The sequence below is a fragment of the Phaseolus vulgaris genome, chromosome 4, assembly GCF_051622355.1.
Source record: "Phaseolus vulgaris cultivar YP4 chromosome 4, ASM5162235v1, whole genome shotgun sequence".
NCBI classification, from domain to species: domain Eukaryota; kingdom Viridiplantae; phylum Streptophyta; class Magnoliopsida; order Fabales; family Fabaceae; genus Phaseolus; species Phaseolus vulgaris.
Window position 1 is genome coordinate 46,058,186 of NC_143501.1, and position 27,160 is coordinate 46,085,345.

Here is a 27,160-nt window from a genome sequence, read left to right on the forward strand (position 1 = left end):
CATGCTGTCATCATAAAGAGCAGGAAGCATATGTTCAATCTTCTGTCAAATTTTACATAATTTCAAGCAACAGCCAATGTCAACAAAAACATTATTCTCTTCTCTAACCCATATTTGGTTGATTCTTCTCTAACATTATGAAGAAATATGAGTCATCAAAACGGGAAGTAATAAAATTATAAACTGATAGAGCAAGTGTTGTTTTTCCCTATCCCACTGGATCCCTATCAGAACACCAGCATCATCAGATCCTAAACACATGATATTTCATTTGAAAAAGCTTGAATGAATTTGATGTTTTAATTTTGTATGAATAAATTATTGTGTGATTTAGTTCAGTTTCCATTTTGCTCTTGAATTGTTTAATTGTCACTAATTTTTTTGCTCTTGAATTGTTTAATTGTCACTAATTTTTTTACATGGCAAAGTTCCAAAACAAAGTTATTAAGTAAGAAGTTTGTTTTGCAATTAAAAACTACATGCTCCATCTCCAATATCATTAATGAAATCCATCTAATAATATACTTTATTTCTAATATGACTGTCTCTTATTTTGATAAATTTAAACTCATATTTGTATGTTTCATTGATGTAAAAAACTATGCAGTTATGTTACCATGCATATCCACATTCTTCTTCAACCATGTAAGAATTAAGTACGTAAATCATTCACCATGTCCCACTTTCCACACATTTTTTTTTTCTATGCATTTCACTTCAAATATATCCAACCAAACATGAAGAGTACAACCATTTTCTCAACCTCCAAATTCAGTTCAATAGTACATATACCTAACCAAACATAACTATAATAACCAAACACAACGACAGTGAATAAAGAAAGAGTCTTCTATTTGGAGTCTTTTTAAAGTTTCTAGTTTCTCCTTGTCAATATTTACTTCTAAGGAAAAATCTTTCCTAAGATGTAAACTCCGATTTTATTACATTATACCAAATTTGGTAATGTAACCAAATTACACTAAACCAAACACCCAAAATAAACACTAAACCAAATTGGAAATGTAACCACAAATTATTATAGTTTGAGTATATGTTTGCATACTATTTTATGCAGTTGAGGTTACTACTGCATTACTTTCTGACATAAATTCAAATTCACACGTAAACTTAACTTAATACTGTGAATAGGCAAAATAGTATTGAGTGATAATGCTCAGGTGACTTGAGCATTCTTCTTCCACTCCTCAATTAGTCTCTTAATGATAACCTCACAACTCCCACCAACACCACAAGCCTTCTTTGCTGCCTCCTTCATTTCTCCAGCTTTGACCCTCAAAGACTCATTGCTCATCATCTCTTTGCAATCTCCTTCCCTTTCACCACCTTTTCTGTCCCCCACCCCCACTCATCAGCCCAAATCCCCACCCCACTCATCCTTATGGCTTCTGCTGTCATCTTCTGATCCGCATGCTGAGGCCATGTCAGAATAGGCTTTCCCTCCCGCACTGTCTCAGTTATTGAGTTCCACCCTCCATGACTCACAAACCCCCCCACTGCAGGGTGCCCCAGAATCTTGATCTGATCCACAAACTCCTTCACAACCACACCCTTTTCCCTCACCTTACTCATCAACTCACTCCCCAACACCTCCTCCAAACCCTCCTCCTCTTCTATGTCAACCTTCTTCAACTTCACCACCCACAAAAAACTATACCCGCATTCTGTTAACCCCAAAGCCATGTCCTTTATCTGCTCCTTCCTTGTCTCAGTCCTGCTCCCCAAGCTAACATACACCACAGACCCTTCAGCTTGTTCATCAAGCCACTCCAGTATCCAACTCATGCAACCCCTTTGACCTTGATCTACACTCTCAAACTCACACGCCATTAAGGGGCCAATTCCATACACCGGGGGCAACCCTCTAACCACTTTTCCTTCATTCAACGCTGCTAGTGCCTCTCCTTCCAGTTCCTCAAACGAGTTGATGAAAACCCCATCGAGCTTCGTGAGTTTGCAACTGTCCTCCATGATCATTCTCTGAAAGGAGTTGCCACCTTGAAGAAGAAAAGCGGGAGGGACCGATGATCTTGGTATTGGCGATGTGAAACCCGGGATTTGAACAGCATCACCAACGAACGTAGAAGGGTGCGGTTGTGCAGCCGGATCGGAATCAGCAAGAACAGAAACGTAAGGAACACTGCTGCTAGTCTCAGACATGGATTGAGGTGACCCATGCCAGCACTTGAGAGGAAACCCACATGAACAGCAGCTTCAGGAACAGACATTTTTTGTTGTGTTGGATCCCAGAATAGTAAGTGGTTGCTGTTGTGTGATCAAGGAAGAGAAGAAGTTAGTTAAAAATCTAATCTTTACCAAACTCCTCAAAACTATTAAAATTTTAATTGTTTATGGACCTACCACCAAACTCTCCAAAAAAAAGTATTAATAGTTTAATTGTTTATGGACCTACCACCAAACAGTTTATGGATATTGTGATATGTTGAAGTTAAAATTTGGGTATTTTTTTTTTTTTTAGTTTTTATCTGTATTTGCAAATTTTTTTAGGTGGAGTTGAGTCAATCCTAGTTCGGTTGAAGTCGAAGTCGAGTCGTACTAAGTCCATATCGAGTTGAGTTGGTCTTGGTTCAGGACTAGTCGAGTCGATCTAGATCTAGATCTAGTCGAGTCAGTCTAGATCCAAGTCGAGTCGACTTCAATCTATGTCAAACCAAATCATTCTATGTCAAGATCGAGATGGATTTAATCTAATTGATAAAGTGAATTTAATCTATATTTAATTTTTTTAAATAAATTTAAAAAAATCTAAATAACTTTGATCTTGTTAAAATGGATTTGAATTTTAAATCCAATCCATTTTATTGGATTTAGATTTGATTTTGAAAAATCCAATTTTGAAAAATTCAATCCATAAGCACCCTAGTATTTGAAATAAGAATCAAAGCAAGAAATTTAAATAAATAAAAAAAAACCATTGTGAAACTAAAGATAAATAAAATGATATAAACATAATTTTAATAAAGAGGACTGAGATAAACTAAAAGATATAAATATAAATATAATAAAAGAGACTAGTGTAACCGGATATAAATCAAATAACATAATATATAATTATAAATCTAGTAAAGAGGATTAACGTGTATCTAGTAATAAACTAAATGACATATCTAGTAATAAACTAAATGACATGACTATAAATTAATAAATAGACTAGTACATAATTAGAGATAAATTAAATGATATAATTATAAATAAATAAATAAATAAAAAGAGTAAATGTATAACTTGAGATAAAAGTAAATAATAGGAGTATAAAAAAATAAAAAAAGTAAAACAATGTATAGTTTTAAAATAAACAAAAGGCTAATAAAACACACATAAATTTCTTAAGATTAATATAAAAAAGCATCACTCCCCTTTTACCTAACTAATTAGAATGACACACTAGAGTGAAGGTTAAAAAATAGTTTTAGAGATAAAAGATAATTAATTATTATATTGACTAAATTAAATATTATTTTAGAGATTAAAAAAATTATTGGTATCTAAATTAGTTTATATTTTTTATAAATAATTTTTAAATTGATATCTAATTAGCTACCTAGATTTTAACTACCAATTATTTAGATTCTAAAGTTAACATCTAAAATCTTGGTATCTAATTATATATCAATTTAAAAATTATTTATCACTAATAGAAATTAATTTAGATACCAATAATTTTTATAATAATAATATTTAATTTAATCAATATAACAAATAAATATTTTTATCTCTAAAATTAATTTTTATTGAATAATTTTGTAGTTAGATGTCAATAATTTTGTAGTTAGATGTCAACTCTTGTCCTTAGGTGCATCTCAATATTAATATCTAGCGTAGTTAGACGTCAAATAATATTTCTTTTCAATGATAACCTTAGGGAAGAAATCTTTATGCAAATTCCTCAAGGATATAAACACAATATCATAAATATCACTCTAGCTTTTGTTGTTTGTAAACACAACAAATCTATGCATGTTCATGAATATGATTCAAGGAGTTGGTTTACCAAATTCAGCAGTAACTTACTTTCTCATGATTACAAACAATCTAAGTTTGATTATTTCAAATTTACTAAAGGAACAAATTCAAATTTTATATATGTGAATGTCATTATCATGGTTGGATATGAAGTCAGGAGCAATTAGGTTGGGCTGTCTAAACACATTTTTGTGAGTGCGCTTAATTATTGTGTCTCTTTTATAATCTCTGTTTAAAGATATCATTATACTTGTAATTGGTGTGCAACAGGATAAAAATGAAAACCTAATAGTTGTCCGTGTAGATGTAGGTTGCAGTTGGCGACCGAACCACGTTAAATCTTGTATCGTTTATTTGTCTGCAGTTGATTCGTGATTATGTGTGTTACTTCCGCATTTGTTTTTTCCATCAATCATTTTACAAACGAAAACTTTTCTACACAAGCATTTCATGTTAAGATCATTTCATGTTAAAAGATCTTGGAGATCTCAAATTCTTTCTACACAAGCATTTTAGGTTAAAAAGATCTTGGAGATCTCAAATTCTTATCATTCAAAAATTAAGTTTAAGGTTGATGTATTTCTCTCTTTTTCTTTTATTTCCTCTTTATTACTATGATTGCATCAATACTTACGTTAACGAAATTTAGAAACTATTTTTTTTTATCTTTATTATTATGTAACATTAATTAACTAACAGGTTAAATAAGTATTTAAAGTGAAATATATTAGTAATGTTATACAATAATGTGTGTTACTTGAAAAAAAGAATCTTATGATTCATAAAATAAATGGTATTCACGTATCAAAAAATAAATAATAGAGATTGAAATTTTTGGAGATGAAAATCAAAGAAAATATTTTACAGAGACCAAAATTAATATTTTACACTACCTGATCTCTAACCCTCCAAATACTCTGTTACTGTAAACCAAAATATTGAACATTTTTGTTTTCTAGAAATCACCTCCCCCACATGATCTTGTGGTTTTCTAAAAATTATTTTATCAGTCAATAAAATATTATTATAACTAGTTATTGTAAAAGCTAAAACAAGACTATGATAAAGGAATGTAAAAACCTATTTAGGGTTGTTATACTTTGTCTTGACTTGATATAGAGCAACAGTTCCTGAATTCCTTTTGAATAAACAGAAAACCATTTTGAAACAGCCTATAAAAGTACAACTATCCTTTTATTCATCAAGGAGAGTAACTTTCTGAAATGAAGCATTGATATGTAGTTGATAACATGTCATTTAAATCATTCACATAAAATGTCTTCTTGAATAGAAATGAATAGTATATATGAAATGAAACTTCCAAACCTATTCCTATGACCATAAAATAGAAAACATGTAACTGTTGAATAGAAATAAGTATGAATTTGAATAGAAACGAAGAACATATATTATTGTTGGGTGGTTAAGATATTGGTAGATATCGAGATTTAATTATCATTTATGTTTTAGTAGTTAAGACATTGGTAGATACTGAGATTTAATTATCATTTATGTATTAGTTGGGATTTTGTTAGCAGTTCTATAATCTATTAAACTATTATCTGAGATATGAATAATATATATACCTTGTTTACTTTTCTTAATTGTTATTGTTCTTGGTATTCATATCACAACAGCTAACACTAAGTCTTCGGTGATTCAACACGTCAAAACTATGTCTGCTTCTGAAGCAGTTGTTCATGTGGCTTTGCTCCCAAGTGCTGGCATGGGTCACCTCAACCCATGTCTGAGACTAGCAGCAGTGTTCCTCCGCCATGGTTGCAAAGTCACTCTCATCACTCCCAGACCCACTGTCTCTATTGCTGAATCAAATTGACTTCAACCTTATTCCATTGGATCCAACCACAGTTGCCCCCAACATTGACCCTTTTTACCTTCAGTTTCAAACCATTCGTCATTCCATTCACCTTCTATATCCAATCCTATCTTCACTCACAACACCACTTTCTGCTTTCATCTACAATGTTGCTTTAATCTCCGCTGCAGTCACAATTTCTGAGAAACTCTTTTGTCCCAGTTACATGTACTTCCCCACGGCAGCTAGAATGTTCTCTTTCACTGCATACGTTTCTGTTCTTGCTGATTCCGATCCGGCTGCACAACCGCACCCTTCTACGTTCATTGGTGATGCTGTTCAAATTCCGGGTTTCACATCACCAATACCTAGATCATCGGTCCCTACCGCTTTTCTTCTTCAAGGTAGCAACTCCTTTCAGAGAATGATCATGGAGGACAGTCGCAAACTCACCAAGCTCGATGGGGTTTTCATCAACTCCTTTGAGGAACTGGAAGGAGAGGCACTAGCAGCGTTGAATGAAGGAAAAGTGGTTAAAGGGTTGCCCCCGGTGTATGGAATTGGTCCCTTAATGGCCTGTGAGCATTACTACTGAATACTATGTTGCCTATTCACAATATTAAGTGAAGTTTAAGTGTGAATTTGAATTTCTGTAATATAGTAGTGTACTGTCTAGGTCGAAAGGTTGTATCGAAAGTCTCGACCGAAAGGTTGTACTGAAAGTCTCAACCGAAAGGTTAAATATAAAAAGTAAATAAGTAAAATTAAATTAGTGATTATAGCAAAGTCCATAAGATGGACCCAAATATACAGGTGTGTTTTCAAAATGTTAGGTGCAAAAAGAAAAGACCCAAGTAACTCTTAAGCCCAATAAGAGAGCCTTATAAATAGAGGTTCAACTCAAGAGGTGAGGGAGATTCAATTTATCTGATGAACATAAAACTATATCTGACTTTGGCATCGGAGCGCCTTGCAGGTCCACACACCCACCTGTGAGGAGAAGAAGCTGAGAGCACAACTCGAGTAGAAGCCGTGAGAGCCCAACCCGAGAAGAAGCTGAGAGCACCTAGCTGAAGGAGAAGCCGAGAGCACTTAGCCGAAGGAGAAGCCAAGAGCACTTAGCCGAAAGAGAAGCCGAGAGCATCTACCTTGAGGAGAAGCCTAGAGCACCCAATGCGAGAAGAGACCGAGAGAGTCCAGCCCAAAGTTCGGAAGATTTGTATAAGAGTTAATCTTGTCAACCTGATTCTAGTATTCTTGGTCCTTGTTGTAAGAACAAGTAGTAACCTCAACTGCATAAAATAGTATGCAAACATATACTCAAACTGTAATTTGTGATTACATTTCCAATTTGGTTGAGTGTTGGTGTTTAATGCTTTTTATTTCATTGTTACAAAATATTCTGAGGGTTTGGAAATTTATCAGAATTCGAAATGTTTTAAGGTTTAAATAGTGTTTAATTGGTACATATCCACTTTATTTCCTTTAGATTTGCAATTCAAGTAATAATTTTCATGATAATTTTTTTAAAAAATATGTATAACAAATCATTTTAAAAGTATATATCAAAATATTCATTGTTGGATGCAGAGGGTTGAGGTTGAAGTGTATTTACTTGGCGAGGAAAAGAAGAACAAAGCAAGAGATGTGGTTTGACTCAAGAAGAGAGTGTGGGTTTTGGAGTGATGAAAGTGACTTTGCAACCATAATGAAGAAACAATGCTGCTATTCTGAGAAATGGGTTGAGGTGAACCATACCAGCTCTTGGAGGGAAAGCCACCTGAACAACAGGTCCAGAAGTAGGCATTCTTTTGTGTGTATGTAACTCATTTAGGATTGAACCCTCTGGAATTGCACTTTGTATGGCTCAGAAGTTAGAGCTAAACGATTGCCATATTGATCCTGATATATTCCAATATCACTGGATAGTTGCAATAATTGCACACACTTGGACAATAAACCATCTTGTAAGCATCCTCGTACTTCTCAATCTTAAACCAGTTGCTGATGGTTTGAGAGCCAGGGTTATTACGAAGTGGACTTTAAGCCTAACTCAACCCCATTAAACCGGCTCAATGGGGTGAGGTTTGCACCCACTTATATACTATGAAAGGCTCTAATCTCTAGTCGATGTGGGATCTCCAACACACCCCCTCATGCCGAGACTACCAACTCGTGCGTGGGACTATATATTATGGGTGGTCCGATAGCGGCCTGATAGCGGGTGGCACGATAGGCCCAACACAAACACTTGCTAGGATAGGCTCGAAAATGGCTCTGATACCATAATGTGATTAACCGCCATGGCAAAGAGATAGCAATCACCCAAGGCACCAACCAACAGAGGATGAAAAACCCTAAACAGAGAGGGAGAGAGAACAGAGAACATAGAGAGGGAAAGAAGTCTAAATTGTGAAACTTAATGGCACAGAAAAAACTAATTATTATTGGATCCATAAGAGTATATATATGTACATGTCAAACAGCAAAACATAGATTACAAAGAGAAAAACAAAAGCCCAAAAAATGGAAGGTCCAAAACAAAAGTGTGTAAAGGTGTGCAGTTATTAATAAAGGGTACAGTTATTTTATCAGCCCCCCTCAAGCTGGGAATATATGTTTCTCATTCCCAGCTTGGATTGGATCTCTTTGTATATTGTTGGAGCAAGGCGTTTTGTAAGGATATCCGCAATCTGCATAGAGGAAGAGATTGGAAGCAACTTGAGAAGCCCAACAGTGATCTAGTCTCAGACGATGTGACCGTCAATGTCGATGTGCTTGATACGCTCATGAAACACGTGATTTGAGGCAATGTGTATTGCAAATTGGTTGTCACAGTAGATGGTTGCTGGTTGGATATAGGAAATACCAAGGTCTTGCAGGATATAGGTTAGCCATTGAATCTCGCAGGTGGTTGTGGCTAAGGCTCTATATTCGGCTTCAGAAGAACTTTTGGAAATGGTTTGTTGTTTCTTGGATTTCCATGAGACGAGAGAGTCACCCAAAAAGATGGAGTAACCGGTTACTGATTTTCGGGTTTCAGGACAGGTAGCCCAATCCGAGTCACTGAAACCGCGAAGTTGGAGAGTGTTGTTGCTGTGAAAGAAGATACCGTTTCCAGGGTTGCCTTTCAAGTACCGAATAAGACGAAAAGCAGCTTGTTGATGGAGATTGGTAGGAGAGGAAATAAATTGGCTGAGGTTGTGGACAATAAAGGCAATGTCAGGCTGTGTGTTGGTTAGATATATGAGCTTGCCAATGAGTTTTCTATATTCAGAGGTTTCAATGTCATTGAGTCGTGTGCCAACAGAGGAGGAAAGTCGAGATGAGTGAACCATGGGTGTAGGCATAGGAGCAGAATTGATCATGCCGGTTTCATGAAGAAGGTCCAGTACGTATTTTCGTTGACAGATGTGGAGCCCTTGGCTGTTTCTGGCCACCTCTAGGCCCAAAAAATAGGTGAGGTCTCCTAGGTTTTTGATCTTGAATTGAGTGTCCAACAGAGAGGTGATATGAGCAATTTCCTCATGATCGTTTCCAGTAAGCACCAGATCATCAACATACACAAGAATAATGGTGATGTAAAAATTGAGAGTGATCAGCAGAGGATAAAGTGTATTTATGTGAAAGTAAAAATTGAGACAGTTTTGCATACCATTGGCGGCTGGCCTGGCGAAGGCCATAGAGTGATCTTTGTAATTTGCAAACATGTTGAGGAGATGGGAGTTTGAGGCCTGGCGCTGGTTGCATGTAGACTTCCTCAAGGAGGTCCCCATGGAGAAAAGCGTTATTCACATCAAGTTGTTTAAGAATCCAGTTTTGAGAAGTGGCAACAGCAAGTAAAAGTCTTAAAGTGGTTAGTTTTGCTACAGGAGCAAAAGTATCTAAAAAATCTAGACCTTCTAATTGTGTGTAGCCTTTTGCTACCAACCGTGCTTTGTGGCGATCAATGGTTCCATCAGCTTTGTGTTTTACCTTAAAAACCCATTTGCAGCCAATGGTTTTCTTACCTGGAGGAAGAACAGTGATCTGCCATGTGTTGTTAGCATTAAGCTCTTCTAGCATTGCTTGTTTCCAACAATGATACTTAGAAGCCTCAGTGTAAGTGTTGTGTTTAGTGTTAAAAGATATAGATAAAATAGTCTTTTTGAAAGAAGGTGAGAGAGCAGTGTAGGAAAGAAATTTATGAATGGGATACCGATTACTTACAGTGTTTGCAGCAGGTAAGCAAGTATGGAAGTCCTCTAAGTAGGTAGGGGGTCGTTTTTGTCTACTGGAGCGTCTAGTTGGAATAATGTTGTCTTCATTGTGAGTGATTGGAGGCTCGTGCTCATGATTGTGACAGTTATAATCAAACAAAATATCATCACAGAATGTATTATAGTTAGCAGGAATGGGTAAAGATAAAGTGTTGGGGCTCCGTTTGTCATCATGATTCAATATGTATGGAAAATGATGTTCATGAAAGATCACATGTCTTGAAACTTCAATGCGATGATACTTTAAATTTAAGATGATGTAACCTTTAGTATTGTGTGGAAAGCCGAGAAATATACCATGAACAAATCTAGGATCTAATTTCTTTCTATTAGCATGAATGGTAGTAGAATAACATGAGCAGCCAAAAACCCGTAAGGAAGAGATATCACAAGGTTTTCCAAAAAGTTTTTCATATGGAGCAATATCTTGTAAAAGGGGAGTGGGTGTGCAATTTATGAGGAAAACAGCATGTTGGACAGTGAAGTCCCAAAAAATATTAGGTAAATTTGCTTGAAACAGTAAAGCGCGAGTGATGTTTAAAATGTGTTGGTGTTTACGTTCAGCTATACCATTTTGTTGGGGGTTTCAATGCAATTAGTTTGATGAACTGTGCCTTTGGAAGCAAAAAAAATTTTCATGGCAAATTCAACACCATTATCAGAACGAATGCTTTTGATGGTTGTTTTAAATTGATTTTCAGCATAAGCAAAAAAATTTATGAGATGAGTGCGAACTTCAGATTTAGCATGCAACAATATAGTCCATGTATAACGAGAAAAATCATCTACAATGGTAAAAAAATAACGAAAACCTTGCATAGATGTGGCAGAACAGGGTCCCCAAATATCTACATGAATGATATCAAATATAGCAGTAGTGTGAGAGGTGCTTAGAGTAAAGGGAAGTTTTCTTTGTTTTGCACGATTACAAATATCACACATATGAGTTTTATCAGCAAAAACAAAAGGGTATTGACTTTTCAAGACATGCAACCTTTCATCAGAGGGATGCCCCATTCTATAATGCCATAGATTATTTTCCTTAATTCTATAATGTGCACATGGGGATAGGCCTAAAGTTGTCCAACTCGTCCCAAATTATCCTTAATTTTGTAAAATACTCAGTCACAGATAAATCCCCCTAATTTAAAGAAGCTACTTCTACTTGAAGATCGGAAATTCTAGATAGGTCACCCTGAGAGTATCTAGTTTTCAAGTCATTCCAGATGTCTAGGGCACTATCCATCCAAATAATGTGTGGATTTATGACTCACATTTTCCGTTTTCTTGTCATAATTGGGAGGTTAATTGTCACAATCAATTGCAATCAATGGGAGATTAATTGCCGCAATCAATTGCAATCAATGGGAGATTAATTGTCGCAATCAATGGGAGGTTAATTACCATTAATTGTATTTATTATTGTTGTCTCCTAGAACCACTATATATAGTGACTTCCTTCAAGCAATGTAACACACTACAAACAAGCAACACACACTTGCTTCCTCTCTCTTTTCATATACTCTCTATTTCTGTTCTTGGGTGTAAGTGTTTAACCCATATAGAGAGGATTTGTTTTAGGGCTATTTATCTATTAGTTTGAGAGGAATTCATTGTACTCCCAGTATCATTATAGTGAAAGTTTTGTCTCTCTCGCCGGTGGTTTTTTACCTCTATTTAAAGGGGTTTTCCACCTAAAAATTCTGGTATCATTCTCACTTTACTTTAATTTCTCATAATCTTTGGTTGAAATTATCACGCTTCCGCACACGATATCCCTACATAATGCTTTGCCGAATAGGTAAAGAGACGGAGTGTACTAACCATGAGACTACCGTATTATTGCATCTGTTCCAAACTGAGAAATTTCGATGGTCTTTTTCTGGGCAAGGATGCGTTCCAAGAACGAACTCTACTTTGTTTTTAACGTTCAGTGCCGTCAAGATTGAGCGGCTCCAGGAGTGGTAATTTGAAGCATCCAGCACTGGTGAGACGAGCGGAGCAGCGGGGTTCTCGCTAGGATGAAGGTAGAGGTAGCTGTTCGCCGGATCGGGTTGAGACGAAGAAGTGACGCGTTCTTCTGCCATTGCTGCAAAAAGAGAAACAAGGAAAATAAATCCAAGAAGAATAAAAAGAAAAGAAAGTTTTCAGAGTGCGTAACAGAGCTTTATAATACGAAGTGGACTTTAAGCCTAACTCAACCCCATAAAACCGGCTCAATGGGGTGAGGTTTGCACCCACTTATATACTATGAAAGGCTCTAATCTCTAGTTGATGTGGGATCTCCAACAAGGGTTGCCCAAAACACCACCAGTTGTGACAAACCACTGTTATATTGAATAATCATAGTCATTAAGCTTCCACAGTGTGGACTGTGGACAACTTGTGCAGGTGGAGAAATAGATGTTGAAATCAGTGGAAACACGAATCACACCTTTCTTATCATTAACAGGTACAAAGCTCAATTGTTGGCCTTGATAACCATCAACAGCTACAACATCAAGAGGGCAATCTTCACCTGTGATTGAGAGAGAAAGGTCACCTACATCAGAGGATGCTGGAACAATGTAGTAATTGTCACCAGCTCACCTTCTTCCCTGATGAATCCACAATTTGCTCTGGTGCAGGACCTGCTTCTTCAATTTTCTGTGTTTAATTTTTTTCTTCTTGTAACTCTTGTGAGATGGATATGGAAGAAGAGGGAGATTTACATTTATATTAGCCGGGGATGGATCTAAATCTATGTACCCATGTGCACCAAAGTCATGGATTTCTTCTCTTACAATTGGCCTGTATATAAAGATTCAATTTTGTCAAAAAAATTGTGTAGTTCACAATCTGTGATTGACTAGATTTATAAGTTTTCTGATGAAGTTGTAGTTTGGTTTATACTCAATCATTCAGAGTTTAACTTCTTGTACCATGTTTAAGACTAGAATGAAAATGCTTCGTTTGTTTAGGATGTAAAGTAAAAAGAAGCACATAGATTAGTGCATTTCCATTTTTTAAGCTCTGTATTGTGAGATTAATGAATATCTTGCTTTACTCTTTTCTTTTCTTTAGCTTTATAAGAAAATGATAAAAAATGGTAAGAAGAAGAAATGTTTCTTATTCTCTTATGTGTATTTTACATCACTTCATGTATAGGAAATATATAGGGAGTTTCTCTCTCCAAATTACAATCTAATTATGTAGGATACTAACCATGAGATTCTATAATTATTAAATTAATTGCATATAATTGGTACAATATCGTCAAATATTGCATATAATTTGATAATTATTATTTCCTTAATACTCCCCCTCAAGTTGGTAGGTGGAGATCAAGAACCCCCAACTTGTGTCGTAGCGTCAAAAATCGTTCCTTGTCCAATGCCTTCGTAAAAATATCTGCGAGCTGATACTGTGTCGGTACATATGAAGGACTGATTATCCCAGCTTGTAATTTTTCTCGCACAATGTGGCAGTCTATCTCAATGTGTTTTGTGCGTTCATGAAATACTGGGTTTGCTGCTATATGTAATGCCGCTTGATTATCACAGAAAAGTTGAGCTGGCAAGTTACATGGCACCTTTAAATCCTGCAACAGATATCGTAACCAAACTATCTCCAAACAAGTATTGGCCATTGCGCGGTATTCTGCTTCCGCTGATGATCTTGATACGTTTGTTTGTTTTTTTTTTACTTCCATGAGATAATAGAGGAACCAAGAAAAATGCAATACCCAAACACTGATCCCCGAGTTGTCTGACAACCTCCCCAGTCTGAGTCGCAATAAGCTGTCAATGTAAGATTGTTTTCAGATGGCAATAACAATCCTTGTCCTGGTGATCCTTTGATGTACTTTAGGACTCGAATTGCGGCATCCCAATGAGGTTTCCGTGGATCCTGTATATATTGACTTAGGGTCCGAACCAAAAATGCTATGTCAGGCCGAGTAACCGTGAGGTATATCAGTCGTCCCACAAGTCGCCTGTATTTGACGGGATCCTTTAATAACTCTCCATCGTCTGGTGTGAGTTTTAGGTATTGTTCCATTGGAAATTTGTCTGGACGAGCACCTGTGAGTCCCGTATCCTGCAAAATATCAAGCGCATATTTTCTTTGGGACATGTAAATACCAGCTTTGGAACGGGAAAATTCAATCCCTAAAAAATATTTTAGGTCTCCAAGATCTTTAATGCGAAATTGTTGTAATAAACAATCTTTAACACGCTGAATTTCTGTCAAATCATTTCCTGTCAAAAGAATATCATCCACATAAATCAAAATGGCAGTAAATGATGAGTTATTATGTCTTGTGAATAATCTGTCTTGGACTGTTGAAACCCTACAGATTTAATCACATGAGAAAATGTTGAAAACCATGTTCGAGATGCTTGTTTGAGACCATAAAGGGATTTGTTGAGTCGACATACAATGTTCTCCCCCTGTCGATGATGCCCGGGTGGCAAGTCCATGTAAATAATTTCATGCAATGTGCCATGTAAGAAGACATTTTGCACATCTAGCTGGTGAGTAAACCAATTTCTGGCTGCTGCAATGGTGAGGAGACACCTCAAAGTTGTTAATTTTGCTGTTGGTGAAAAAGTTTCAGAATAGTCAACACCTTCAATCTGAGTGTACCCCTTTGCGACAAGGCGTGCCTTATATTTGTGGACGCTACCATCTGAGTTGTACTTTATTTTATAGACCCATTTGCATCCGATGGGTTTCTGCAAAGCGGGTAACGATGTCAAGGTCCACGTTTGATTTAGCTGCAAGGCGGAAAGCTCTTCGTCCATTACTTTTTGCCAATTTGGATCAAGGATAGCTTGAGCATAAATGTGAGGTTCTTTGGTGGCTGTGATGTTAGCAAGATATGCACTGTGTGTAGAAGAAAATCGTGAATTAGAAAGAAAATGATGCATAGGATACCTGGTTCCATTCGGTCGGTCTTGGACAGTGGTCGAATGATTGGCTTGGGATCCCGTTACGTAGTCTTGAAGCCAGGAAGGTTGGGTTGATGTGCGACTGGATCGTCGAACAGTAAGGTCGGTTGGAGAAGGTTTGGTAATGGGTGCTAAACTTCTTGGCATGGGAGAAGAAGGTTGGTCTACTGGCAGTTCAGGTGTATTATGACGAGTAGGAGAAGAAGGTTGGTTTGATGGAGGTTTAGGTGCATTGTGATGAGTAGGAGAAGAGAGTTGGTTTGATGGAGGTTTAGGTGTATTGTGACGAGTAGGAGAAGAAGGTTGGTTTGATGGAGGTTCAGGTGCATTGTGATGAGTAAGAGAAGAAGGTTGATCGAGTGAATGTTGGACAGGAGTGGGTAAGTCAATGTCAATAGTGGGCAAAATACCTTGTAATGGAGGTGAGGATGGTGTCTCTGACTGTTGGCAGAATGGGAAAACACTTTCATGGAAGATGACATCCCGACTTGTAAAAAAAGTGTTTGCATCTATATCAAATAATTTGTATGCTTTTTGACTATGAGGATAACCAATGAAGATGCATTGTCGGGCGCGCGGATCAAATTTTTGCTTAGGTGAAACAACAGTTGCGTAACAGAGGCAACCAAAAGTTTTTAGGTGAGAAAGGGAAGGTGGTTGATTATATAGTAGCTCAAAAGGTGATTTATTTTTTAGTAAAGGTGATGGCAAACGATTAATGATATATGTGGCGGTTAAAACGCATTCTCCCCAAAATTCTAATGGTAAATTGGACTGAAATAGGAGGGCTCGTGCTGTGTTTAAAACATGTCTATGTTTGCGTTCTACTACTCCATTTTGTTGAGGAGTGTAGACGCAAGTGCGTTGACATTCAATACCTTTTTTGAGAAAAAAATCATACATTGAAATAAATTCCAGTCCGTTGTCAACGCGGATGGTTTTAATAGATGCCTGAAATTGATTTTGTGCAAATGTAATGAATGACTCTAAGAGATGTTGGGTTTCAGATTTGTGATTCATAAGAAATAGCCAAGTACATCTAGTATAGTCATCGACTATAGTGAGAAAAAAACGTTTTCCAAAATGAGTTGGGGTTTTATGAGGACCCTAAATGTCACAATGCAATAGATTAAATGGAGAATGAGATTTTATTGTGCTTAAAGGAAAGGATAGACTTGTTTGTTTAGCTTTGGGACAAATACTACAATGATTATGAATGAGAATGAGATTTTTACTGATAGGGATAGGTAGTAAGGAAGATACAAGTAGTAGACACGTCGGGGAAGGATGTCCAAGGCGCTTGTGCCATAAATCAGGATCGGTCGATATTTGAGATGCGTGGGCTTGGTTTGGAAGAGGGGACATATAGTATAAGCCTGCGTGTTGTTTACCCGAGCCAATCATCCTCCCCGTAGCCAAGTCCTGTAAAACGCAACCATAAAAACGACACAACAATGTAGTGAACTGGTTATCTTACTAATGGACATGAGATTTAAATTAAAAGAAGGAAGACAAAGAACATCTTTGAGAGTGATTTTGTCATTGAATTTAATATTGCCTGTAGATGAGATGGGCGCAGTTGAGCCTGTGGACAGATTAACATTTGAAATAAATGATGATGAAGTGTGTGTGAAAAATTGTGAATCATATGCAATGTGATCGGTTGCTCCGCTATCCAAAATCCATGGTTTCGTAAAAGCAGAATTAGAAGAGGAGTTATGGGCAAGCAGACCTGCAGAGCTAACAAACGGGTCACTTTTACCGTTATTGTTGAGCGAGTAAATAGTCCTTGCCAATTGCTGAATTTGCTTGGCACTGAAGCGTTGTACGAGGTTTCTATCAGACTCGTTACTGGTGCCTTCTTTGCTAGACATGATTTTTATTTAGGGGATAAAAATGGAGAGGCTGTCAGGGCACCAAGATCGGTGCTCTGATACCATATAAGAAAATGATAAAAAATGGTAAGAAGAAGAAATGTTTCTTATTCTCTTAGGTGTATTTTATAGAATCTCTAACCATGAGATTCTATAATTATTAAATTAATTGCATATAATTGGTACAATATCATCAAATATTGCATACAATAATTATATATAATTTGATAATTATTATTTCCTTAATAAGCTTCATTGTTCTTTTCTTCAAATTTATGCAGATGGAGAAAAAAAGGATGTTCCAGAATCAATAATCAAATATTTTGTCTCCCTATCCCAGAACTCCAACTTTTTGCAGAAAACCCATAATTCAGCAAATTGTACATGCAGTATTTTTTATGAGTAAAAATCACTAAGCCTGCAGTTTTTTACATTCCTTTATCATAGTCTTGTTTTAGCTTTTACAATAACTAGTTATAAACAGTATATAATGATAATATTTTATTGACTGATAAAATAATTTCCTAGAAAACCAGAAGATCATGTGGGGAGGTGATTTCTAGAAAATGTTCTATTTAGGTCAAATTCTAGGTCTTCATTGTTGGTATTATATGTTAAGTTTACAAATATTGATATTTAAAACTTACAAAAATATCACTCATTTTCATGTTTTTCTTTCATTGTCATTTGTATTTAGAAAAAATTCAGAAAATCTTTTGTAAGACATTGACTCGCGGATCACTTGATTTTAATATTCTAAGAAAATATTAAATATAAAAAATATCATCTATTATAATGTAGAACTTTTATTACTGTAGAAATGAAATATTGTTTTTCACAGTTTTTCACTGAGAGATCTATGTAATGTAATTTTGGTGATCGACTACAACTACCAGAATAATGAAGAAAAAGAGAATTGGTTGGATCCAAGTTAGATTCTATCGAAATTTCTCTCATAAAAGAAAGAGAACAAATTCAAAAAGATAAAAGAAAAATAAAAGGAATAAAAAAATAAAGTTTATCAAACTAATGATAAAGTTTAGTATCATATTAATGCTAACAAACTAATGATAGAAGAAGAAAAATTAAAAAAAAAAATTAAAAAAATAAAATATATATATATATATATATATATCAAACTTTATTTTTGAATTAAAGTTTTTTAATGAATAAGAGATACCAAAGTTATGTCTTAAATACACAAGATAAGTAGAAAGAAAAAAGTTTGCAAAATGATAAACTAGTTAATAACATAGTTATTATAAACATAACACACACAAAAATAATTAAATAAAAATAAATTTTAGAGATAAAAAATGATTAATCAATATATTAATTAAATTATACACTAATTTAAAAACTAAAAAAATATTATTATTTAATATAGTTTCTAAATTTATAAATTAATTTTAATTTTATATTTAATTAACTATTAACTAATTTATATTCTAAAATTAATAGCTAAAACTTTGATAACTAATTAAATATTAATTAATTAAATAATAATTTTAATTTCTAAAATAATTTATATTTTTATTAATATAATGATTAATTATTATTTTTTATTTAAAAATAAATTTTATTTAATAATATTTTAGTAGGTAAATACAACTATAAAAAATCCAATGAAAAAACTTAAAATTTAGTTAAGTTTAATCATTATTATTTTATATTTTAATTAATCAATTAAAACTTTTTTCAACACTACTCATAAATACTTGAGACTTTTTTCAACACTACTCATAAATACTTGAGACTTTTTTCAACACTAATCATAAATACTTGAGACTATTTTCAACACTACTCAAAAGAAAATGATTATTTCACAACTGCTTTTTTTTTGGGCCATATTATAATGTATTCAAAGTTTTTTTATCCTTCAATAAATCTATACATTTTATAAGTGACTTTTATTCTTGTAATAAATATACCTAATTTTTATATGGTGTAAAATTATCAAATGATGATTTGAATCAAAGTTTTCAAATAAATTTATTTTTTAAATTATAATTTATTATTTTATTTTAACAAAAATATTTGTTTGACAACTAGCTTAAATTACAGAATTAGAAAATTCTTTTTGTGATGTTTTAAACAAAAAATTGATAAATTTTTTTTCTGATTTTACATATTCATTATTTTCAACTAATAGAAAACTTTTTTGGAGTAATCACATTATGTATAATATTATCATTTTCAATACTAACATACAAATATATACAATAAAATATGTTATACTTAAATTAAAAAAGCTAAAATATTGTTAAATAATTGATTTTTTTTTAGTTATTAAAGTCTTTTTATTCAATTTAAATGAGAGTTTGATAAAAAGAAAATTTTAATTTTTCAAAAAATTAAAACTAAAAAAAAATCTAATACTTGCTATATTTAAGAAAGTAACATTTTCAACAACTAATATTTTCAAAAAAATTATGTTATGATTCTAATAATATTATTTATATAGAGTACATGAAAATCTATTTTTTCTAAAAATAAAATGAAAATTTAAATAATAAAAGTTTATATGTTATATTAATAATATATTTTATTAATTCAATTATTTATTTATAAAATTTATAATTTATGAGATTCATAATTTTTAAGCATAAAAAAAATTCACATATCTAATGTCTCTTTAAAATAATTCGAAAAATTAAAACATTAAACATGAAAATTATAAACTCACAAAATAGTTATATTATTCATATAGTAAAACTTAATAGTATTTTTTATTGATCATTTACATCTCTATTTCTTTCCTTATTTATTTCTTGTTAGAATGTTAATAGATATTCTTTAGAAGTTTTTCCTAAATTATTGTGAGAAGTCCATAAAGTTTGATCTCGTAACCTGATTAATAGAGTACATAAACATAATAATATACAATGATTATATACAATATAACAAAATACTATCATCAAAAGAATCATAGAATTTGCAAAAATAAAAGAAGTATTAAAAAAGAACAAAATGATGATATGGATTACGAATTTCACAATCATTTATTTAAGAGGTTTTGTGTGCATTCATTTGTATTTGACAATCCTTTTGCACGATTTACATTCTCTGTCAGCATCACCACAAACCCCTCTTGGCTAAATTTAAGTTATATATAGTCAATTCTATCCAAGAAAATTTAACCAGCTATATTTTAGGGTGTTCCTTGTTCCAACGATCTCACTAGGAAGGTAAAACCATATAGAAGGGCTACCACTTATGTAGACATATATGTTTTGTGTTGTTCTATTGCGGGGTGGTGCATGAGTGCTGACTTTTTTACGGCAAGTTCATCGTGTTGTCAAAAGTAATAATTTGTCTATGGGGACGAATATCGAACCCACAAGGAACAGTTGAATAATCAAGTAAAATATTAACTAAATAGAAAACAAAATAATAAAGTTTTTTGGGATTTGTTATGATGACAGTGATTAATAAGAAAATAAGTCAAAGAGTTTGTTGCTTCAATTGAAAAAATAAGGATTGCGGTTCATCTTTCTCACTCTTTTGTATTTTGATTAGCATGAAAATATTATGTCCTTTGATTGATATTAATGCCCGTATAAAAATCATTTATATCTGAAATCAATACAAGTAGAATCCTATTCCAGCACCTTGATCAATCACAAAACTCTTAAGCAATCTCAGCTCTTTGAAAACTCTCTTAGAAAAACTTTGTCAAAAGATTCTTAAATCTTAAAACTGTTTTTCTGAATATATTCAAAGATATATGACTGGAGCGTATACAGTTAAAGCATTTAAAGCTCAGTCAAAGAAAACAGTTTTTCTGTTATGGTCCCAAAACAAACAATCGGTTGTTTCCTCGAATCAATCGGTTGTTTTGGTACTTAACAGTTTCAACTATTCAAAAAACAGTTTTCAAACTTTCTCAAAACACCTTAGTATAAACAATTGGTTGTTTCGACAAAACAATCGGTTGTTTCAACTTAGTTTGAAAAACATTTTACTTTTATAAAGATTGAGATGCTAATTACTTGAGATTTAATACAAGGGTGGATTACAACATATAAACTACCCCAGAACAAAGCTTAAACAAGCACAACAACATCAAGCAAAGCAGAGGCTTCAACATCCTTCAAAGGATTTGGATTCTTCAAAACATTGAACATCACAAGGTTCAACACTTGGGTCATGTAGATTCAAGATTAATTGAATAGTGAAATGCTGCCAAAATTGTGCCATTCTCACTCCTTGATGGCAAATTCATGGAGATCTTCTCGGAATCATGTAAACAATGGTGCGAAAGCCATGGATGTAAATGTGCAAGATCCTCCTAGGAGTTATGGTGATCTTGAAGGTGCATGATGTGTATGGAAGTAGGGAGGTTCGGCCAGCCCTATGGTAGGTGAGGAAGATGAAGATTAGATCCTAGAAACTAGGTAGAAGCAAAGTATGGCACAATGTTGGCAGCATAACTTTACTCTCATTAATCTTCAAAAATACAAGAGATGGCTTCTCCTTTTATAAGCTAAGGAGGCCGTAAATCCTAAGCTAAGAGAAGATTAAATGCTTCTCAAATGAAATGGAAATGACTCCACATGCAGCACATGGGCACATGGTCGGCCATGTGAAGCAAAGTTCTAGAATGTGCACAAAATCTAGGGTAAATCATGTGTAAGACAAGTTTATGCTTTCTAACACTACACTAATTACTAAGGCACCCCTAATGGGCCTCCATGTAACATGTACAAGGTCTTCTCCCTCCAAACGTAGCTTTGACCCATGTGTGCGTGAAGGTGCTTGGTCCTAGACGGTCTAGGCTTCCTCCTAGACGCTCCTTATGTAGCCGCCCCTCATCTTGTGCTAGACGCTCTCCTTTTGAGTCTAGACGCTCCCCGCATGGTTCTAGACGGTCTAGACTTGGAGCTTGGCATTTCATAGTGTGGTGAGCTTGGCCCTCCTCCATCACTCCTTACCTAAACTCTCTTTGGAATAGGCTTTTAATCTTCAAACCTTCACCTACAAAGGGAGTTGGCCAACCACTCCTACTCTTCCTACTTCTCAAGCACCTCCAAGGGTATCACAACTCCTAGTAGAGCCTTGTTCCACCATCAATCCATGGAGCTTCCACATTCATCAACAAAAACCGCAAAAAAGGAGACACAAATCCATCATTTTGTATCATGAGCATAGGTTCTACAAGAGCTAAGTGTCTTCTCTCATTTTTGTGTTTGTGTTCTTCTTATTTCTATGTTGTTCATCACTTGTTCATGTTGTCTTGTTGCTTTTTTGCTTTTTAATTTGATTTAGTTGTTGTTTTAAGCAATTCAATCGGTGCAAAATGTTCAAATTGTTCTTGAGCTTCTTATTTTCATATTATGTGTAGGAATCTATATGAAATATTGTTGTTGTTTTGATTTTAGGTTGTTTGAGTCTTGTTTGAAATTTTGTTTGGTTCATATGATTTGTCTTGAGTCATTTTATTTTCTGAATCCTTTGATGTTTTGTCTAGTCATGTATTTCCTAATATGTCATCAAATCCTTGTTGTGCTGAATTTGTTGATAATTTTGGTTTCTTGATTTAATTTGAGTCTAGAATTATATTTCTGTGTTTGTTGATCCTTTGGTGCATTTTTCTTTTAGTTTGAGTTCATATTTGTATGCTAGTTCCATACAAATTCATATACATCTACTCCATTGTGTTTTTGAAGTTTCTTATTCTGTTTTTAAATTCCAGAATTAGGACTCCTCTATTTTTCAAATTCTGCACTGACTGTTTTTTGTTATGAAATTTTAATACGTTGAAGAAAAATTCTGAAAATCTGGATTAATACAGTTTGATGTGTTAGAAAATCAAGAAAAAAAGAATCAGATGAAAATATAAAATAGAAAAAAAATGATAAATAAAATAAGAAAAGAGTGCATTCTGGCGCCAAAATATACGGTAGTTGGACAGTGATTTTGAAAAATTTATCACAATTATTTGGTGAATTTTTTTGGTGTGATTCCAGCGCCAAAGGCTTGCTAAGACATTGAATCGTTTGTGGTTAAGTTTTCAGAAGCAAATTCAAAATAGCCAGCTCAGCATAAATATTTTAAGTCACGCTTTCTGAATCTAAATTTTTCCAGTAGTGCCGTTTTGGTTTTTCAAATTAATTCTAGTTCCTTTCTTTAGGTTCCTTTTGTGTGCCATCCTTTATTGAGTGCCTATTTTTATTTGCTTGTCCAATATTATTCTAAACTCTTTCTAAGTTGTGTCACATAATTCAAATCCATTTGTTGTGGTACTGTTTTAAAAATTAATTTGTTTCTTGCTTTCTTTTCTTAACCTCTAAATTGTTGGTGGATAAATTCAATTAGTGCTTGTTAAGTGGAATTGAGGTGAGTCTAGCTCTACTTAGTAGGTACTGTTTTGGAGAATTTAATTGTCTATTCATAAGAGGTTAAGACAAGGAGCAGCAGCAAACACAAATACAAATACCAAACACATACACTTTGAAGGACACAAAAAAGGAGAGCAACTACAAATCAAAGGAGTGCATAGTATAGAAATCTGAAATTTAATTTGTACAATTCAATTTCTTTGTATTTCTTTGAGTTGTAATTACACTTAACCTTTGTTTAATTAGTGGATTAATCACGTGTAGACGATGAGTGTGTCTTCAAAGGCTCAAAGTGTCTAGAAGCCTCACCTAGGAAACGTCTAGTTTAAAGCTTTGTAGATTAGCAATCTTTAATTGTGCTTAGCTAGTTTGCTTTACGTTAACTACTTGTATAGCTTTGCTTAATTGTTTATGTTAGTTACTTGCTTAGCTTTGATTAATTGCTTTGTTTGTTAATTGCTTTGCATTGTTTTCTTTTGTATAAAATTTGACTTTTCATTTCTCATTGTGGTCTAAGTAATTTAATTAGAAAAAGAATTGTGTGAAGTTTTTTAGGGATAGGTTTTGGCAAGGAAAGACTTGGTACTTAAGAAGTTCTAATGACTCACCCCTCTTTCCTGGAAAGCTACCTTCACTACTTTCCTTTTCTTTCTTGAAGTAAAATACTTAAACAAAAATCTTTAGTCATGTCATCAGTCTTCTAAATCTAATGAAAGTGATATAAAGTCCATCAAATCTCTTTTAAAACAATTAGCCAAGGACTTTCAATCACTCTCATATAGACAATTGGAGCATGAGGCCCAAATCAAGGAGTTGAAATTGGCTAAAGAAAAGGATGAAACTTCTCAAAAATCTAAAAAGATACGTTCTCATGAATCTAGTTCTCAAAATCATGATTCTTTTGAGGAGGAAAGTGTTAGGATAAATGAGTACTATCAACCACCCCCTAGGAGAACTAGAAGAGATAGAAGAGAACAAGAGAGCCCAAGAGAGGTTAGGGTAGATCTACCCCATTTCCATGGAAAAGAAAACGTGGAAGTCTATTTAGAGTGGGAAATGAAGGTAGAACAAATTTTTGTCTGCCACCATGTGATTGAGAAAAGAAAAGTACCCTTAGCCACCCTCAGTTTTCAAGAAGATGCTAGGTTTTGGTGGCTCATTGAAAGAACAACACAAAGGATAAGACATTCCTTATCTCTATTATAAATTTCTGTTTTTAAGTTCTTTTACATGTTTGTATAATCTCTGATCCAGCTGGTTGACTTGAGTGCAAGATTCTTGCCACGTCAAAGATCTCTCCTTTGGATCAGCTTCGCACCACGTTAGCTTTCACTCTTCACGTCTTAATTCCTCGCAAGAACCTGAAGAAAACAAAGTGGCACCACTGTGGCCGATCGCGCTCCGACGCTCAAGTCAGTGGAAGAATCACCAAAAACTCAGAGAGAATATCTCAACTCAAGGAACCGTGCGTAGTGAATCTCAGTGTACTAGAAAGTATTCTGAAAGCGTACCTCAAAAGTCTGTTAAGTGTTCCTTATATACCTGAGCTTTTTCTCTCTCCTGACGGTTACGCCTCCAGACACGTGGCTCACATCCAGCTGTACACGTGTCACCATCTGGAGCCTCCACAACTTGAGCGTTACTTCTACTCTTTTCGCCATTCGACTAAGTTATCCACACAGGGAGTAACTTGGTGCACAGCTTTCCTGATCGTTCGGCGATGTGCCCTTTTCGGCGGTGTGTAAACCACCCGATCTCCTAGCATTCCCCGGTGATCTCTAACCACCTGATCTCCTAGTACTCACATACGGCGACTGTGACGCAACTCTGGTGACCGCCGGTTACGCATACTAGAGATCGAAGAACGCCCATTCAGCGATCGACGACTATACTGACTTCCCGATTTACTTCCCTTCTGTCGGCCAGGTGTCTCGTTCAACACGCCTATATTATCGCTTGCTGCCACGTCATCACACCCGATGACTTGATCGGTACACAAGCCCCCCAGTCTTAAGCTGAGACTTGACCAGCGAAAAGACTAAGAAGTCAAATCATCGTCGATCTACGTGGCCCTTGTACGGACTTCCGTACGTTCGTACTCCTTTGCCTTTCTGACGCTTCACCAACCCCTTTTTGATCAAACGACACGTGGCTTCATCAACGGTTGTTTTTAATTGTCGTTTGTGCTTCCTACAACGTTTGAAACCCTTAAACCCTTCGCGCTATTCACTGTTTTATTATATTTCTTCATCTTCAAGCATTCTAAACGCTCTCTCTGCGAACTACGAAACCTTCGTCTCCCTCAATCTTCAACTTCTTTCAACATTTACCCGATCATCAAAAGGTAACTCCTTTACTCCTTCTACTGATATTTGTTGCATTTTAATCGGTTTGCATCATCCATTAACTGTCTGGAGCATACGTTGTGGGTTGTTTCTCTTTTCTCGTAACTTAGAGTTTCATTCCTGATAACGTCTACCCCAGTGAACTCTCACTCGTTCGTTCTATCTTCTTCGCCTTCAATCGAGTCGTTCTCTTGCTATCCTCATCTCCTCCCTTTTCTTTCCTTTGCAGTTCCTGCGATGGCTCAGACAAAGTCCACCGCTAATCCTCCTTCCTCATCGCGAAAACCTCCTCCCAAAACTCGTAGGGTTACCACTGGGACAAACCTTCCACCAACACACAACCCCCCACGAGCCTCTGGTGCTCCTTCCACACAGGCTGAGAGGTCTGCCTTACCCAAACAACTCCACCACAAGCCGGGGGAGCCTCCCTTCCTCCACGGGACTACAAAGAGCTCTACCCTTGGGCCACCCCAACTCTACTGAAGGAAACCTCGTCAATAAATACTGAGGTGGGGGTGCTTCGCCTGAAGAAAGGGGAGCGACCCAACCTTTCATTTCACAAGGAGCACGATGACAACGTGACGGTGCTGCCTTGCCTCCCTGGAGAACCAGTCTGTGCGGATAACAAGGGGAACAACGACGAGTTGTTCTACTTCGTCTATGCCACGCTGCTGAAGAAAGTGAAACTTAGGTTTCCTTTCACTCGTTTCGAGAGGGAGTTGTTGACCGAGCTCGACATCGCCCCTGCCCAGCTCCATCCCAACAGCTGGGCATTCGTGAGGGCGTTTCAAATTCTTTGCACACACCTGGGACTGCCGGTTTCGGTTGATGTCTTCCTCTTTCTATTTGAGGCAAAGAATCCCGGAGATCGCCTCTGGGTCAGCTTGAATGGGATTGCTGGGAGGTCAATCCTCTCAATCTTCCAACAATCCTACAAAGACTGGAAGGGGAAGTTCGTCAAGGTGTGCCCGAACAACCAAGACCCTTCGCTACTTGATGGCTTCCCCTTGTATTGGGTAAACAAGGGGAACAAGGATTCCAGGGACAACTTCAAGAGAGCAAGAAGTCCTGACAACATGGGGGAGTTGGACAAAGACCTTTGTCTCTTCTAGAAAAGCGTGGCTTCTGCCAACATTACCTTCCCCACTGCTTCAATAATCTCCTTCGAATTCCTTGAGGGCCAGCTTGAAATGCACATAGGTCAGCCCCTACCCCAACACCAAGACTCTCATTTTGTGTTGAAAATGACTTATCGTTTCTACCATTCTGTCTTTGGCATTCTGTTTGTTCTGTACTGGTCTTGATCATTCATCCATGTACTATTTGCCTATGCTACTTCTGTATATACTTGTATGTTCTGCTTCTGCTTTGGAGCATACTCATATATTTTTTACCTTGTGCAGACGCAATGTTGGGCAAAGGAAAACTGGCTGAATTGAGGGCGATCACCCGATCCCACAAACTCGCGGCGGGCTCCCAAACTGTGCCTAACTCGGTTGTGGAGATCGCCATCTCCCAAGGAAAAACTTCTCCCCGAGGTCCAACTTCTTCTGGGGCCCTACCCGCCCCAGAGAGGAAAAAACTGGTGTTAA

At 35.5% G+C, this 27,160-nt stretch overlaps 3 pseudogenes across 2 annotated transcripts; 1 reads left to right on the top strand and 2 right to left on the bottom strand.

The window, feature by feature from the left end:
- Positions 1-831: 831 nt before the first annotated feature.
- On the bottom strand, positions 832-7,625 carry LOC137838888 (UDP-glycosyltransferase 708D1-like; annotated as a pseudogene).
- LOC137837824 (UDP-glycosyltransferase 708D1-like) lies at positions 5,594-7,268 on the top strand (annotated as a pseudogene). Its single transcript, XR_016520406.1, has 2 exons — positions 5,594-6,396; positions 6,795-7,268. The product of XR_016520406.1 is annotated as a UDP-glycosyltransferase 708D1-like (transcript).
- Positions 7,006-26,876, bottom strand: LOC150028125 (miraculin-like; annotated as a pseudogene). Its single transcript, XR_016520298.1, has 4 exons — positions 26,707-26,876; positions 12,789-12,867; positions 12,376-12,723; positions 7,006-7,846 (listed from the first exon to the last, which is right to left on the bottom strand). The product of XR_016520298.1 is annotated as a miraculin-like (transcript).
- Between the last annotated feature and the right edge of the window lie 284 nt (positions 26,877-27,160).